A 17,908-nucleotide genomic window follows, 5' to 3' on the forward strand; every position below is an offset into this window, starting at 1 on the left:
AAGTTAGTTCAGGTCAAAGGCATGTGTGAGAACTTTCTGGGGGGTTAAAGGGCTTGGGATAGATGCCTGGCCTGCTTCCAAGGCCAGCTGGGAAAACAGTTCCTGAGAAGACACCATGCCTATAAGGGACCTTGGGAGCAAGAGGGAGGAGTCTGAGGCAGAGAATTAGTCATGCTAAGACTGCCAGAATCTCACAGTAGGCCTCTGAGAATGAGATGTCAAGGTCTCTCAGGGGCATAAAGACAGAATCTGTAGCACTAGAGTTATCCCTTGCTGGGGAGGGAGAGGGGATGAACTACATAAACCTAGCTGGTTTCAGTCCTCAGTCAGCAAATCTCCAAGATGATTTCTTTTTTGTTTTAAAGATTTGTTTATTTATATCAAAGGGAGAAACAGAGAGAGACAGATCTTCCATCCACTGGTTCACTCCCTAGATGGTCACAACAGCCTGGACAGGACCAGGCCAAAGTCAGGAGCCAGGAGCCAGAGCCTCCTCCAGGTCCCCCACATGGATGGCAGGGGCCCAAGGGCGTGGGCCATCTTCTGCTATCTTCCCAGGTGCATTAGCAGGGAGCTAAATTGGAAGTGGAGCAAGCCAGTACTTGAACCAGCACCCATATGGGATGCCAGCACTGCAGGAAGTGATTTAATCTGCTGTGCTACACTCCCAGATGATTGCCATGAGCTTTTTTTTTTTTTTTTTTTTTTGACAGGCAGAGAGGACAGTGAGAGAGAAAGAAACAGAGAGAAAGGTCTTCCTTTTTCTGTTGGTTCACCCCCACAATGGCCGCTGCGGCTGGCGTACTGCGCTGATCTGAAGCCAGGAGCCAGGTGCTTCTCCTGGTCTCCCATGTGGGTGCAGGGCCCAAGTGCTTGGGCCATCCTCCACTGCCTTCCCGGGCCACAGCAGAGAGCTGGACTGGAAGAGGAGCAACCAGGACAGAATCCAGCACCCCAACCAGTACTAGAACCTGGGATGCCGGTGCTGCAGGCGGAGGATTAGCCTATTGAGCCGCAGCACTGGCCCTCCATGAGCTACTTCTAAGAGACAGATTGCCAAGATCAACACTTCCACACTACCTAAGAGAAAAAAATATTAGTGTTTTGGTAAAAGCCATTTATCCCTGGGAACTGGTGTTCCTACCATCGTTACTTTCCTGGCTCCGCAGACAAAAGGGAAGCTCCTACTTTGGTACAGTTCCTCCAGAAGGATCCTGAAGGAGTATGTGGTAGAAGTGGCAAAAACCTTGATTTCAACAAACCTGGCCTTGAACAACTAGAACAACTTCTTCGTCTCTTATTATCTATGACCTTAAGTAGGTCATAACTGCTTTGAGTCTCTGAAGTTTCTATATATGTAAAGCAAGGATAAGGCCATCCACCTTATGAACTATGGAGAGGACAAAACAAAATTATGAATACAACAGGCATAACACAGTATCCGAGACAGTAGCTGCTCAGTAGATATTAGATCCTAACTTTTCCTCCTCAATCCATACTTTAATTCTTTAGTATTAGAATTCTAATATTTAGTAATCCACCAGTCCTCAGTGATCTTGAGAGATTTACATATCTTACCCTGCCATTTAACTTGCTTCTTTGACCTGTGACTTTACTTGTAAACATCTCAGATAACTCTAGTCCCTTGGGTCTCTTACTAATCTGCACCATACTTCCCAAATTTCCTTTAATAAATTCAGCCCCCAATAATCTTTCTCAAATCTGAAGGAAAATCCAAACCTTATATTTGGCATGTGGCTACATTTAACTCTTAAATTCAGTTAAATTTTCCATAAGCCTTGAAAAAGGAGTTCTTAATCCACCATAGGTTTACTGAATTTATACATAGTTAGTATGCACATAGCTATAGGAATAACAGAAATGATGAGGTTCTCTTGGTCTCCATTGTCTTCCTGGTCATCTCCTCTTAACATTATCTCAACCAAAGTAGAGTAAGGTACCCCTAATTCTATGCTCTAGAAGTCTTCTGTATACACCTCTACCAGCACTATGAACATTTTGTAAAATAACCATCTCTTTTATATATTCACCACTAGCCTAAATCTCCTTACAGGCAAGAAAAACATCATGCTGAATCTCAACTGTCAGTGCCCACCAACACAGTACCTGATATGCAACAGGTATTAAATTAGTGCCTGATGAAGGAGCGAAGGAATGAGTTTGAGATCTGGAAGAAATTTTAGAAATAAACTCACCTAACACAGGGCTTCATTGCATACATAAGGAAACTGAAGTCCCAGGGTTATAAGATAACTCAGCCAAGAAATACTCAAAACCAGCAAGATGACATGTGGTTTCAGATGTCATTTGACTTCAAGTTCAAAGGCAAGCATCACTTCATACCTATCCCCAGGTGGAGGCAGTGTAGCTTAGTGAACACAATATGGACCCACAGTCTTGCCCCTGCTGCCTACCACTCTTGTGACTTTGGGTGAGTTACTTCATATCTGAGTCACAATCTCTGCATTTGTTAATTGTGGTTATTAATAACTCCAGAGTTGTTGGGGGTATTAAGTCTGCCAACATACATAAGTGCCTAGCATAACACTCAGTCCTATGTTCTGAGTAAATATTTACTAAATGAATCATGAATGAGTCTCTGTCCAGCATGACACAACTCCATGAACCTGGTTTAGACTTTGCTTTTAACTTGCTGCCCACATGGACAGCAGTTGGGACACTCATAATTACAAAACCATAACTGGGAGACTTGTTCCTTGGCAGGATTGATTCTTAAAGCTTCTGTATAACTTTAGTAGCTGTTCCCGTCACCCAAGTTGCCCATCCCACCTTCCTCATTGCCACATAAATCTTATACATCTCTCACTGCCCAGCCAGATCTACCTTCTATAGGAAGCAACCCCTAATCCCCGTCATATCATAAGTCCCTCCTTATCTCACTGACCTCTTTCTAGCACCTAGTGGAGGGGAACTATGGTTTGAATACTGTGTCTACCCCAAAATTCATGTTGAACCTTAATCCCCAATGCAACAGTATTTTTTAGAAAGTTTTTATTTAATTAATATAAATTGCATAGGCACAGCTTCTGGAATATAGCTGTACTTCCCACCATACCCGCCCTCCCACCCCTACTCCCATCCCACCTCCTACTCCCTCTCCTATCCCATTCTTCATTAAGATTCATTTTTAATTATCTTTATATACAGAAGATCAACTCTATATTAAATAAAGATTTCAACAGTTCAATGCAATAGTATTAAGAGGTGATAAAGTCATGAGGACTCTACCTCATGGATGGATAAATGCCTTATCAAAGGCTTGAAGGGGAGAATCCACCCTTTCTGTCCCTTTCACCCTATGAAGACACAGCAACAAAGCAACATCTTGAGGGGCCGGCACTGTGGCACAGCAGGTTAACACCCTAGCCTGAAGTGCCGGCATCCCATACAGACGCCGGTTTGAGACCTGGCTGCTCCACTTCCAATCCAGCTCTCTGTTATGGCCTGGAAAAGCAATAGAAGATGGCCCAAGTCCTTGGGTCCCTCACCCACGTGGGAGACCCAGAAGAATTTACTGGCTCCTGGCTTCAAATTGGCCCAGCTCTGGTTGTTACAGCCAACTGGAGAGTGAACCATCAGATAGAAGACCTCTCTCTCTCTCTGCCTCGCCCTTCTCTCTCTCTGCATAACTCTGATTTCCAAATAAATAAATAAATCTTTAAAAAAAAAAAAGGCAACATCTTGGAGGCTGAGAACAGCCCTCACCAGATGTCAAACATGCTGGTGCCTTTGATCTTAGACTTCCCAGCCTCCAGAACTCGAAGAAATAAATCTCTGTTGCCTACCTAATTTCCTAGTTTTGGGCATTTTGTTATAACTGCACAAACTAAGATAAAGTGAGTATCTGTTTAGTTTTGAAATTTTTTGGTAATAAACACAATTTACTATCTTAACTCTTTCTAAGTATATAGTTCAGTAGTGTGACGTATATTCTCATTGTGTGTAACCAATTTCCAAAACTTTTTCACCTTGCAAAACTGAATCTCTATACTCATTAATAATTCATTTTCCCCTCCTTCAGTCCTTAGCAACTGTCATTCTACTTCTGTTTGTATGAGTTTGCTTACCCTAGGTGCCTCATATATGTGAACTCATACAATATTTGCCTTTTTCATATTGGCTGATTTCACTTAGCATAATGTTCTTCAAATTCATTCATGTTGTAGCCTATGTCAGAACTTCCTTCCTTTTTAAGGTTGAATAAAATCCCATTATATGTATGTATATATGTCATTTTGTTTAACCACTCACCCATCAATGGGCACTTGGGTTGCTTCCACTCTTGGCTTTGGTGAATAATGTGGCTACAGGCATGGGTGTACTGTTTTATATACTCTATGCGAGTATTAACTCTTCAACAAAAAGACAGGGTCTCAACCATTTCTAAAATTTTCATGGTATCTGATGTGTCATGGGTACTCAAAAATTACCTGTCAAGAGGCCAGCACTGTGGCTCAGTGGGCTGGAGTCGCAGCCTGCAGCACCATCAAGTCCTGGCTGCTCTGCTTCTGATCCAGTCCCCTGCTGGCACGTCTTAGAGTGCAGTGGAAGAAGGCCCAAGTGCCGGGCCCTCACATGGGAGACCTAGAAGAGGCTCCTGGCTCCTAGCTTTGGCTTGTTGCAGCCATTTGGGGGAGTGAACCAGCAGATGGAAGATCTCTCTCTGTCTCTCCTTCTCTGTCTGTAACTCTGCCTTCCAAATAAATAAATAAATAAATAATTTATTTTAATTACCTATCAAGTAAATAAGACAGGACTCAGCTCTAAACATGAACTTAATCATCCTCTCACTTTGTAAATTGCACAGCAGAAAACTCACACAGGACACACTTCGCAGTAAGACTGTCTTGATTTCTGGGCCTGGATCTGCCTCTTACTAATCATACAATTTTAGGCATGTTACTTAAGTTCTCAGAAATTCAGTTTCCTCACGTGGTTTTTGCCACAATCAAATGATATAACTTAAGTAAAGCAGTCACTTCAGTTCCTGACATATGGTAAACTAAAACAATGTTTGCCACTAATATTATTATTAAGTTACATAATCAAAGTAACTTATTGTACATTAGCATGCCATATCACTCCTTGGCAATGATAACTTTAAAAGCAAAACGTACACATAATTCTAAGACCAAATAATGTATGGCAGATATAGTCAAAACAGAATGTGAGTCCACAGCAATAACAGTGAATCCAGCTTGGTCTCGCCAAATTTAGAATCCTGAGTTACACAATCATACCTTCAGGAGTTGGAAATTTTGTCACATCAAAGAAACAAACATAAATGTTATACTATGGCTCTCCTTCCACAGCAAAACAGCCTGCCCAAGATCTCATAAATGCTTTTTAATCAGGATTTTTGAGAGTTTTTTGGTGCCCTCACTAAGTATGTTGAGGAAATCAACACAAAGATATCACGGCCCACACAATTCTGGAATTTTCTTTGCTCTTAAAAACTAATATGGTCCTAGTTCCTCTGTCTCTAGAGCTGTTAATTAAGTGTAAGAATTCCTGGGGTCCAGCTTTATGCTACAGCAGATTAAGCCACAGCCAGCAGTGCAAGCATCCCACATGGACACTGGTTCAAGTTTCCACTTCTGATCCAGCTCCCTGCTAAAGCGCTTGGGAAAGCAGCAGCAGATGACCCAAATCCCTGGGCCCCTGCACCCATGTGGGAGACCTGGAAGAAGCTCCTGACTCCGTGCTTCAGTCCGGACAAGCCCTAGCCATTGTGGCTATTTGGGGAGTAAACCAGTGGATGGAAGACCTCTTTCTCTGTCTCTCCTTCTCTCTCTCTGTAACTCTACCTTTCAAGTAAATAAATAAATCTTTAAAAAAAAAATTCCTGAGGTCAGCACTTTAAACCCAAGTCTCTCCCAATTCCTGCCCCCACCCATCCTCTGGACAAGGAACCTGGGAGAGTGCTAAAGAAGAAGAAGAAGAAAAAAAAAAAAAAAGCAGGTGTACTAAAAAACAGAAAATGGAAATGTATATGCAAAAGGACACCAGCCTAAATGAGGTAAACCTGAAACTAATCTGTCCAAAGACCATCTCTTTACACCCTAACCCTTCAACAGACTCTGAAATTTTTCTTTCTGATCTCCCACTTCTATTTCTTCGTCTTAATTTTATTTTTTGGAATAGATATTACATTGATGATACACTGACAGGGCTCAAAAAGCAATGTGATATACCTACGAGAATGGTTATAATAAAAATAGTAACAAATGTTGGTGAAAGTGGAGAAACTGAAACTGTTGCTGGTGGGAAAGTAAATGGTACAGCTGCTTTGGAAGACACCTTGGTAATTCCTCAAAAGATCAAACATGGGGTTACCAGTTTACCCAGTAATTTAACTCCCAGAAAAATAGCATAATTAAAGAAAACAAATGTCCACTCAAAAACTTGTATGCAAATATCTATAGCAATATTATTCATAATATCCAAAAAGTACAAACATCTCAAATAATAAAGGCAAATAAAATATGTCTACACAAGGGAATACTTGTTAATAAAAAAAGAAATGAAGTACTGATGTACACTACAACATAGATAAACCTGAAAATATTATAGAAGGTGAAAGAAATCAGCCACAAAGACCACACATGGCCTGATTCCCTCTACATAAAATGTCCACAATAGACATATCTGTGTAAGTAGATTAGTGGTGCCTTGGGCTGGGACGGTGCAGGTAAGGAAGATGGTGAGTAATTTTTATGAGTATAAAGTTTCTTTTGTGGGCTGAGCATTTTGAGTTGGGAGAAGCTGCCGCCTGCAACACCAGCATCCCATATGGACGCTGGTTCGAGTCCTGGCTGCTCTACTTCTGATCTAGCCCCCTGCTAATGTGCCTGGGAAAACACCTGAGGATGGCCCAAGTGCTTGGGCCCCTGCACCCACGTGGGAGTCCTGGAAGAATGTCCTGGCTTCAGACTGGCCCAATTCCAGCCACTGCGGCCATCTGGGGAGTGAACCAGTGGATGGAAGACCTCTCTCTCTCTTTTTCTCTCTTCCTCTCTCTCTCGCTAACTCTGCCTTTCAAATAAATAAATGTTTCTTTTTAAAAAAAAAAAAATGCTCTCTTGTTGGCTCTAAAGGTGTTCTAAAGTTGACTGCAGTGAAAATAGCATAACTCCCTGAACATACTAAAACATATTGAATTGTATACTTTAATTGGAGAATTGTGTTGGTATATGTGAGTTATAGCTCAATAGTTATTTTTAAAAACATTTATAAAATAAGAAATCTTGAGAAATATCAGTACACACAACACTACCACTCCTACCACCCTCTACCAGTAACTCAATAACCACTTAAATTTTTTACATCCTTCTATGGTTTCTTTGTGCAACTTCAAAAAAAATTTTTTTTATTCCTCGCTTCTTTCACAAAACTTGCACTGTTCTGCACCATTCTTCTTTCACTTAATATATCCTTGGAGAGTTTTCCATATAATTAGTTAGAGAACACCCTAATTACGACTGGTAGCTTCATCATTTTCTCTTGTGTAAACATATCCATTTATTTAACTGGTTCCCTATTGCTGCACATTTCTGGCTATTTCCAATCATTTGCTATTAGCAACAATGATGCAACGATGTGCTCTTTCTCTTTAACTCGATTTCAGCAGATGACTTTCTGTTCCTTTTAACAGCAGGGAGGCAGTCTAGTAGCAAGAACTACTTCAGAGTAAGTCAGAATTAGGTGTACACTCTGGGCTCCTGTGTTAACTAGTTATGTGATCCTGGTAAAATTACTTGTAGCTTCTGAGCCCAAGTATCCTCACTTGTCTTGGAAATATTATTGCCTACTTCACTGGGTTGCTTTTAGGATTAAATAAATCTTAAAATCCCTCTGGCTAAATTAAGACAATTTGAGTATCAAAACATAAAGTCAAAACAAGCATTTGGCACAGCCATTAAGACCCTGCTTGGGACACCTGTTACCTATGCCACAGTGTCTGGGTATAATTTTCATCTCTGCTCCTGATTCCAGCTTCCTGCTAATGTACATCGTGGGAAGCAGCAGTGATGGTTCAAGTTCCTGGGACTCTACTACCCATGTAGGAGACCTGGACTGAGTTCCAGGCTCCTGTCTCCAGAACTAGCTGTTAGGGGCATTTGGAGAGTGAATCAGCAGATGGAAGATTCTTTGTCTCTCCCACTCTCTACGTCTCTCTCTTCCCTTTCAAATAAATGAAGAAAAAATAATTTTTAAAAAGACTCATATGGGCCGGCACCGCGACTCACTAGGCTAATCCTCTGCCTTGCGGCGGATTCTGTCCCGGTTGCCCCTCTTCCAGGACAGCTCTCTGCTGTGGCCAGGGAGTGCAGTGGAGGATGGCGTAAGTCCTTGGGCCCTGCACCCCATGGGAGACCAGGAGAAGTACCTGGCTCCTGCCATCGGATCAGCGCGGTGCACTGGCCGCAGCGTGCTGGCTGCGGCAGCCATTGGAGGGTGACCCAACGGCAAAGGAAGACCTTTCTGTCTCTCTCTCTCTCACTGTCCACTCTGCCTGTCAAAAAAAAAAAAAAAAAAAAAAGAGACTCATAAGGCTGGGAGGAAGGAAACAGAAAATGGATGGATTATGCATTATTAATACAGTAAATAAAGAATGAATTTATGAGTCCAAGCAATATTTTTAAAACATAGGATGGGGCCAGTGCTGTGGGTTTGCAGGCAAAGCCGCTGCCTTCAGTGCCAGCATCTCATATGGGCTCGGGTTCAAGACTCAGCTGCTCCACTTCCAATCCAGCTCTCTGCTATGGCCTGGGAAAGCAGTAGAAAATGGCCCAAGTCCCTGGGCCCTTGCACCTGCCTGGGAGATCTGGAAAAAGCTCCTGGCTCCTGGTTTCGGATTGGTGCAGTTCTAGCCGTTGGAGACCTCTGGGAAGTGAACCCGCGGATGGAAGACCTTTCTCTCTTTCTCTGCCTTTGCCTGCAACTCTGCCTTTCAAATAAATAAATAATTCTTAAAAAAAAAATAGGAAGAAGGAGGGGCTGAAAATTCACTGATATGACAATAAATATAAAAGGAAAGAGAATTAGAAAATCATCTTTTTATAAAAAAATTGACCTACGCCAAGCTTATCAATGGATATTAAAACCATTGTATGAACATTATTGAGGAAAAAGATATTCAAACAATCTAATGATGTCATCTCATAGATAATTTTATTAATTACAAAGAGAAAAGGGTATCTACTTTTAATGGAGAGCTGGCCACACCATCCCAACCAAATGATCAAATTTCACATCCCAGTAATATTATAAACTGGCACATATAACTGAAGATGCGAGGGGAGGGATGCAACATCACCTTTGAGGAATTCTTACCACAAATGTTTAACCTGAGTCTAGTAATGAGAAAACAATCAGACAAATCCAAAGCAAAGTCTACACAACAAACTTGGAAACTTGAAAAATTTCAATATCATAAAAGAGAGGCAGACATAACTATGCTACTTTATAAAGGAAACAAAAGGGCACAATCATGTAAGCAGTCCGTGATTACATTCTGGGTCAAACTTCCTTTTTAAAAAGCTATAAAGAATGTTGGCATCTGAAATCTGAAAAATATTGTTGCAATGCAACGGTAGTGTGGTCACACGGAAGAATGTCCTTGTTCTTACAGGATGCACACTTTTGTGCTTAAAGTATGGTGATGTCTACAACCGATTTTCAAGTGGCTTAGGAAGAAAAAAACTGCATGCATGTGTGTGTGGTGTGAGTCGAAAGAGAAAGCAAAAGAATCTAATTATGGCTTCAGCTAACTCAATAGGACAGGTCTACAAAAAACTCCATCCCTTGTGCCTGAAGGTGAACCATAGGAAAATAAATGCCAATAGCCAGTTCCATTTTCATAAAGCTTACACTTTCAATCAGAAGGCAAGGCAAAAAGAAGAAGCAGTTGGAGAAGCCATATGGTTTTGGTTCCAGAAAACCATCAAGGTTCTACATCTGCAAGTTTTTTTTGTTTAGCTAGGTAACTTCAAAGAACAAAACAAGTTATTTTATCTTATTAAAATTGTTTCCTCATTTGTATGGGAAAAAAAATGATCCTAAAATCTACTGCTAGGATTGAAAAAATGAGAACGCATGCACAATGCACCTTTGTAGAACCTCTTCTTGAAGACCCTCTTTAAGACAGTAGTCTCAGAATAAAAGTGGTTAAGAAGGAAAGCTCCTAGGGGGCCGGCGCTGTGGCATAGCGGGCAAAGCTGCTGTCTGCAGTGCCAGCATCCTTGTGGGCACCGGTTTGAGTCCTGAATGATCCAGTTCCAATCCAGCTCTCTTCCATGGCCTGAGAAAGCAGTAGAAGATGGCTCAAGTCCTTAGGCCCCTGCACTCGCTTAGGAGATCTGTAAAAAGTTCCTGTCTCCTGGCTTCGGATTGGTACAGCTCCCGCCGTTGTGGTCAACTGGGGAGTGAACCAGCGGATGGAAGTCTTCTCTCTCTCTCTCTCTCTGCCTCTCTGTAACTCTGTAGTTCAAATGAATAAATGAAGAAAGAAGAAGGTGGGGGGGGGGGGGGGGAAGCTCCCAAACAGCTCTACCTTTGTTTTTCTATCAGAACACCGAGCACAGGACCTTGTATTTAGCTTATGCACACAAGCCTTGGTTAATAAAGCAACAGCAAAACATTATGAGATAGAATTCAGTCAAGTGTTTAGTCCACATCAGAGTACTTCATGCCCAGTTCCAGCTTCCTGCTAATGTGTAGTTTGAGAGGCTGCAGGTGATAGCTCAAGTGGTTGTATGGCAGACTTGGATTGATTCCCAGCCACCAGCTTCAGCCTGGCCCTGCCCTGGCTGTTGCAGGCGTTTGAGGAGTGAGCCAGTAGATGGGAAATTTCTCTCTCTCTGCCTTTCAAATTAAAAACAAAAAGACAAAACAAAACAAAACAAAAAAACGATCTTCCAGCCTACAAATGCCTTTGGGATTAAAGGAAAGATTAATATGAACTGGCTCAGTTGGAGACAGCCGCACTTTACAGCACATATTTATGTGCACATTAATTTCCAAAGCCCTTTTATACACATTATCTCATTTGAGTTTCACAATAATCCCCATTTTATAGATTAAAAACACTGAGGCTTGAAAAGATAAATTGCTCTTTTAGCAAACAGCTCAAATTTTTTGTTTGCTCCACCCAGCCACCATGGCTAAAACAATGAAAATAATTCATGACTTGTGATCTCCAGTCTCTTCCCCAGGGTCCCTATTAGAACAGAATGAGTCGCGGATGGCTACTCATAGGTTCATACCTGCTTATCTACAGAAAAATGCCAGAAATCTGCGCTATTGAAATTCAGAAAGATGAAAATCCAGGACTTGCTTCGACTTGTCAAATATTTTTTAAGCTGGAGCTTAAATTCCCCCTTTTCCAATGTGGTTATGGGACTCAGATACAGAGGAAGTGAGAAAAGGCTGGTTTCACCTCGAGGTTGATGGTGTCCACATTTTAGTGAAGTTAACTATAACTCAAAAATAAAACTTTTCTGCAGAATTTTCTGGGGAAAACTCTTGGCTGTTTTCTTGTTTCAGTCTATTTTTTCAAACATTATGCTATGTTTCAGGAATGGATAATTTATTTTATTTCTCTCTTGCAGAAGTTTTCAAGTTATTTACACATCCACTTTCATTACAAGATTATACATCAATCTGACGGTGTATTATCTTTTTGAGGTCAAATTAAGAGGACCTTCCTGGGTAATTTGTTGTGTATTTATGTAATGCATTTTGAATAATCTTAGGTTCATTGTAGGATTAATAGATAAATTTAAGATAGATATTTGAATGCCCTTTACCATCCTTTCCTCTTCAATTTAGAGGTAGCCAATGTGCAACCTGCTTTACTACTTCTAGTAAAATCAAGGATAGAGAGCCAGCTGTAGAAATTTGCACTCTCATAGAATGACAGGATCATGTTTTCAAACGACATAACAGAACACTTACACTATCCTAACAAATGGTATCCTGACCAATAGGCTGATTAAATACTCACAATGACCAAGAAAATCACTATTTATTGAAGCAGGCTTTTGCTGTGATATGCCTGAAAAAAATATTCAGAAACAGCAATTGATCTATATACCATTATCCACATATCAAGCTAAACAGATGGAACTATTTTCACATCCAAGAAAACTAACATTGCTACTGACTATCCAATATGTAACTCCCATGCAAATTTCATCAATTGTCCCCAAAATGACCTTTTAACTTTAAGCCCATTAGTTGTGTGTTACATTTGGTTGTCAAATCTTTCTGCTTCCTTTAATGTAAACAGTACCTCATATTTTTTACTTCATTTTGTTTTTCATGACATTAACATTTTTGAAGATCATAGGCCAGCTGTTTTGCAGTATGTCCCACAAACTGAATTTTCCTGATTATTTCCACATGATGAGATTTATGTTTAACATTCTTGGCAAAAATTCTACACTAGGTTGTCTCATTACACTAAATGTTTTTCCCCTCATTTTGTCACCCTGGGTACTAAGCAAAGATCACCCAGTATATAAAATGTTAAAAAAAAAAAAAAAGCCATCATTGTAGTGAAGCAAATTAAGCCACTGCCAGCATTCCATGTGAGTGTAGGTTCTTCTGATCCAGCTCCCTGCTAATGTGCCTGAGAAAGCAGAAGAACAGCCCAAGCATTTGGGCCTCTGCCACCCACGTGGGAGACCTGGGTAGAGTTCCAGGCTCCTGGCTTCAACCTGGCCTAGTTCCAGTCACTGAGCAGTCTGAGGAGTGCACCAGCAAATGGAAGATCTCTTTCTTGCTCTGTCTCTCCCTCTCTCTCTCTCTCTCTGTAACTCTGCCTTTCAAATAAAATAAACAAACTCCTCAAATGTTGTTAAAAAATATAATGCCATGGTAGCTGCTTGCCACCATGAGTCCCAGCTACACTGGGCACAGTGTCAAACATTTAAAATATATTTAAATCTTACAACAAGCTTGCAAAGAAATAAAAATTTTAAAAGATTAAGTAACATGCCAAAGAACATACATGTAATGTTATAAAAATGCATGGGTACACATGTGAACTCCAGCAATACACACACATACACACACACACAAGCAATTTAACATGTGCTCTCAGGAGATCATGGTCTTCCTGAGGTTAATAACCTCTATGTTAGAGTTACCTTCAAGAGGCCCACCTACTTTTCAAAGATAGGATTGCTACTAGAAAGACACTGAAGTTATCTGTGGTCTACTTATAATTCCTCCATACTTGGAAACATTCTGCTTTAAAATAGGCCACATTCCACCATAGCCAAAAAAATTATTATAACATTCTGGCATTTTGTCTGTCTTATTTCCTACTCTCCCACAAAATGAGAAAAACAAAGGCAACGCAGAAAATTTTCCAGAAAGCTCAATATATATTTTTATGAGCTGAAAGAGGAGATATTTTAAAAAATACCTTTACTATACAAAACACTATCAACAATTTTACTTAATGTTTTTGTAATGTTACTTATCCACAAGAAATCCCATCAACATAGGTGATTTTTGAGAAACTAACTGGAATCAAGGAAGTCCAGCTCAAAAAGAAACCTGATCTGAAATATTACCACAAAAATATGTCAATGGCTTCCCATCTCAGGAATATATTTTCAGGGGTTTTCTTAAAGTAGATGACATTTTCATTATTACTAATTGCCCTTCTCCAACATGTTGACATTTTCTGCTTTTGAATGGGTCCTTGGTGACTTAGGTTAGTTTATTCAGCCAACAAATATTCTCAGGTTCCCTAATTTGTGTGAGGCACTCTTCTAGGTGTCTCAGAACACACTCTGGAGAGCTATTTCCTGCCTTCATGTCTAGGGTCAAAGGTCACCTACACAACTCCCACCCCACCTAAGGAAGAAGAACGCTCCCTTGGGGTGGTGCTCTCCCAGGACTGCCTACTGCCTACTTAACCTTTACACGATTATTTGTTTGTTTCCCTCAACTGCATGAATTTCTCCAAAGCAAATGCCATCTTCTTCAATATTATATTCCAGCATGGTGCTGATACGGCTGGAGATCAGTACAAATTAATTGAATAAATAAGTTTCACAGATGAGGAAACTAAAGCTCAGAAAAAGAATATAATGTGTCCAACTCCACAGAGCCGATAACTAAGTAGTCTCCAGTCTTAGAAAGCCTCACCCAGGGATCTCTTGTGTTCCATTCTGCCACATCCTATACATGAAGAGGAAGAGTGAAAGGTCTCAGATGAACTCAAATTCAACAAGGCCAAAGGCAACCACTTCTTCCTTTTTTTCTTTTTCTTTTTTCTTTTTTTTTTTTTTTGACAGGCAGAGTGGACAGTGAGAGAGAGAGACAGAGAAAGGTCTTCCTTTGCCGCTGGTTCACCCTCCAATGGCCACCGCGCTGATCTGATGGCAGGAGCCAGGTGCTTCTCCTGGTCTCCCATGGGGTGCAGGGCCCAAGCACTTGGGCCATCCTCCACTGCACTCCCGGGCCACAGCAGAGAGCTGGCCTGGAAGAGGGGCAACCCGGACAGAATCCGGCGCCCCAACCGGGACTAGAACCTGGTGTGCCGGCGCCGCAAGGCGGAGGATTAGCCTACTAACCTGCGGCGCCAGCCGCAACCACTTCTTAAAAAAATAGTCTCCCATTCTGTGTTCCCTTTTTCTGTAAATGTTATCCCCAGTTGTTCCAGGAAGAACTTAAGTCATTCTTGACTCCCATGTCTCCCTATTCCTTCATCCTCCTCATCAACAAATCATACCAATTATAATTTTCAAAGTTAGTATCTCTCCAATATCTTCCCTTCTCTCTAAGTACTCTACCACTATCCTGGGTCCAAGCTCCATCATGCCTCACAAACCCCACACAAATGACTTACTTCTTGGTCTCTACACCTTCATGCTGGCCAAGCCTTTCCTCCAACCCCTTCTCCACTTAACAATCAGCATGATGTTTTTAATATTCTACAATGTCATTCATCTAGTGAATTAGAATCCTTCCTAGGTTCCCATCGCCCTTAGGACAAAGACTAAAGTTCACCTATAGATCAGAAAACCGCCTACTTTCTAGTTGTTGTCCACTTCCCCAGTCTCATTCTTCTTCTTTCTGGTCTCCCTCCCCTGGCTCTCTCAGTATGTACCAACCCTCATCCTCACACTTCTTCCCATTTTACTTTGAACATCCAATTCCCTTTGTCAGAAACCCTTTTGCCCTACTCTAAGCACCTCCCATTGCCATCTTGACTTGCTTCCTCTCATTTTTCAAGCCTCTTGAAGTGTCACTTCCTACAGGAGACATTCCTAACTTCTCCAGACAAGGGGAGAGCATCACATGAGGCACTTCTATCCCACTTTGCAGTACCTCCGTCTTCAGACACAGCATTCATCACACTTGCATCAGTTCAATGATTATCTCTCCCCTGGTAGAGTATAAGCTCCATAAGGGAAAGAGAAGCACTTCTTTTCCCTAGTGTATCCCACTTAGCACACAGTAGGCTGCTCACTTCATATTTCTGGTCAGAATGACAGGCTGGGGCCAGATGATAGAGGATTACAATGTCAGGCAAGTAAACTACAAGGCAAAGATTATTATCCCTTTGCAAATATGTAAACTGAGGGAGAAATAAATGTATACATGTTCAAGGTCATAAAGACAGCAGTGATGAGGCCAAATTTAACCCTCCATTCAGCTCATTTCTCCTCTCTATAATATCACAAAATCTCAGTGGGTAAGAGAACATTTCAGAAGATTCAGGGGGTCAGTTCAGTGGCATAGCAGGTAATGCCACCACCTACAGTGCCGGCAGCCCACATGGGCGCCGGTGCAAGTCCCAGCTGCTCCACTTCTGATCCAGCTCTCTGCTAAGGCCTAGGAAAGCAGCAGAAGATGGCCCAAGTCCTTGGGCCCCTGCATCCACATGGAAGACCCAGAGGAAGCTCCCGACTCCTGCATTTGGATAAGCACAGCTCTGACCGTTGTGGCCAATTGGGGAGTGAACCAGCAGATGGAAGACCTCTCTCTCTCTCTCTCTTTTTCTGCCTCTCCTTCTCTTTCCGTGTAACTCTGACTTTCAAATCAATAAATAAATCTTAAAAGAAAAAAAAAAATTCAGAATGAGAAGGCGGCACAACAGTGGTCTAACATGACAGCTTCTGAATCACCTATCATACTAGTTGCCTCCCAGATGGACAGCAGTTAAATTTTCTATGCTTAGAGAAGCACTGTTAAGCAAAGAAACATAACCACCAGCACACCCTTATACTTAAGAGAGCAGTATAAAATAACAAACTTCTCTCCTCCACAAAAGCAAAGAAATCACCGGAGAGAAGGCTGTTGCCCATCCAAGCATTTTCAAACAAACAAGCAAACAATGGGCAGTTTGGCCACCTGGATTGCTGCCCAGCAATCCACAAGGAATAGGAAGAAAGAGAGTGGGAAAGACAGTCTTCCCACCACTCATGGGACTAAGGATAAGGGGAAAAAAAAAAAATATATATATATATATATACACATAATGAGGTGGCTACTTATTCTTTGGAAATTACTAGAACATTTCATGCTAAGCATTTAAAAACCTTGCTAACCCCTTGGCCATTCTTGATACAGGTGTTGGTGAAAGGAAAAGTGGCATGAGCTCAGCTGCAACATTTCATTGTCCACATGCTGCTGGAGCCAAATTACGTCTATCACAGAAACCGCAAACTGAGCCAAGGGGTCAGGCTCATTGCTGCTCATCCTGCCAAACACAGGCAGCAAGAAAGAGAAACCAAGGAGTCCTCCAAGAGGACTCTAAATAAATATTCACACAGTCTACACTCACCCCAGAGTTCCTGGGTGAGGTGGAGGAGGGGTGGATAGGGTGTTCAGAGCTTGGAAAAAGACTTAGAGAAAGAGATATGATACACTGGTTATAAAGGGGAGATTTTGAAATAGGCAAAATGTGAACTGCACATGGGGAGACAGAGAAAGAAACATAATGTTAAGAGATTGGGTGGGGCTAGGGGAGGAAGAAAAGAGACAGCAGGGTGTCTAGAAGAGCAGAGAATAAGTAACAGAGACTTGTAGGGAAAGGCAAAGGCAGACTGTCCATCTTGTCCCAAAGCCCAAAGCTGCTCATTGTATCCCCATAAATCACTCTACCACAAAGACCATGCAAAGGACTGCCCTTTGCTTTCAGGAACAAACAGCTTTTAACAAAGTATCACCCAGCTGCAACTTTGGAGACCTAAGGGTCTGAATTAAAAATGAACAACACTGCTTCAGCAAAGGAACACAGAGAATTAAAAATGAACAAAATTGGTTCAGCACCGGAAGACTGCCAGTAAATGACTTTCCCCCATTGCCTGACTCAGCTCGGAAAAGGTTTAGCTTTGTAGAGTTAAGCAAATAGTCTGGCATTTTATCCTTCTTTTGACATTCCGAGAGGGGGTGTGGTTGACCTCAGGCCCGTTCATTTCCAAGGTTGTAGATCTTGCAGTTAAGATTGGCCCATCTGTTCTGGAGCCAGCCAGCTGTTTATCTCAAACTAACATATTTACTGCACTCATCATCTCTGCAACACTTACAAGAGGAAAGCTAACATCATTCAAGTCAGAATGCTTTCTGTCCTGTTCAATGTGTTCGTTCCTTTTAAAAACTGGAAAAAACAAAACAAAACAAAACAAAACAAAAAAACGAAAACACAACACTGCAATGCTCCTTCGTTTCCCTGGCCAGTGTCACTCTTCCATGGGCACCTCTCAGTAATGGCAAATGAAGGTTAACAGCGCTTCTAACTTTCCCTTTCCTTAACGTGCTAAAATGAACCCAGCTTTCCCTAAATCGATCCCTTCTCCCGAACCGTTATTTGTGAGTGGTGGCTGTGCCTCAGGAAACG

At 41.6% G+C, this 17,908-nt stretch overlaps 1 protein-coding gene across 3 annotated transcripts in view; it reads right to left on the reverse strand.

The window, feature by feature from the left end:
* The window catches only part of RAB30 (RAB30, member RAS oncogene family), a 141,912-nt gene that overhangs the window by 78,235 nt on the left and 45,769 nt on the right, over positions 1–17,908 (reverse strand). Inside the window, exon 1 of one of the 3 annotated variants that reach the window (XM_051821598.2) lies at positions 2,217–3,069. The exons of the other annotated variants lie outside the window; for them this stretch is intronic. The gene's annotated coding sequence lies outside the window, so the exon portion shown is untranslated. Of the gene's footprint in view, positions 1–2,216; positions 3,070–17,908 lie in introns of those variants that run through there. 3 annotated transcript variants of the gene reach the window in all.

The sequence above is a fragment of the Oryctolagus cuniculus genome, chromosome 1, assembly GCF_964237555.1.
Source record: "Oryctolagus cuniculus chromosome 1, mOryCun1.1, whole genome shotgun sequence".
Lineage (NCBI taxonomy): Eukaryota > Metazoa > Chordata > Mammalia > Lagomorpha > Leporidae > Oryctolagus > Oryctolagus cuniculus.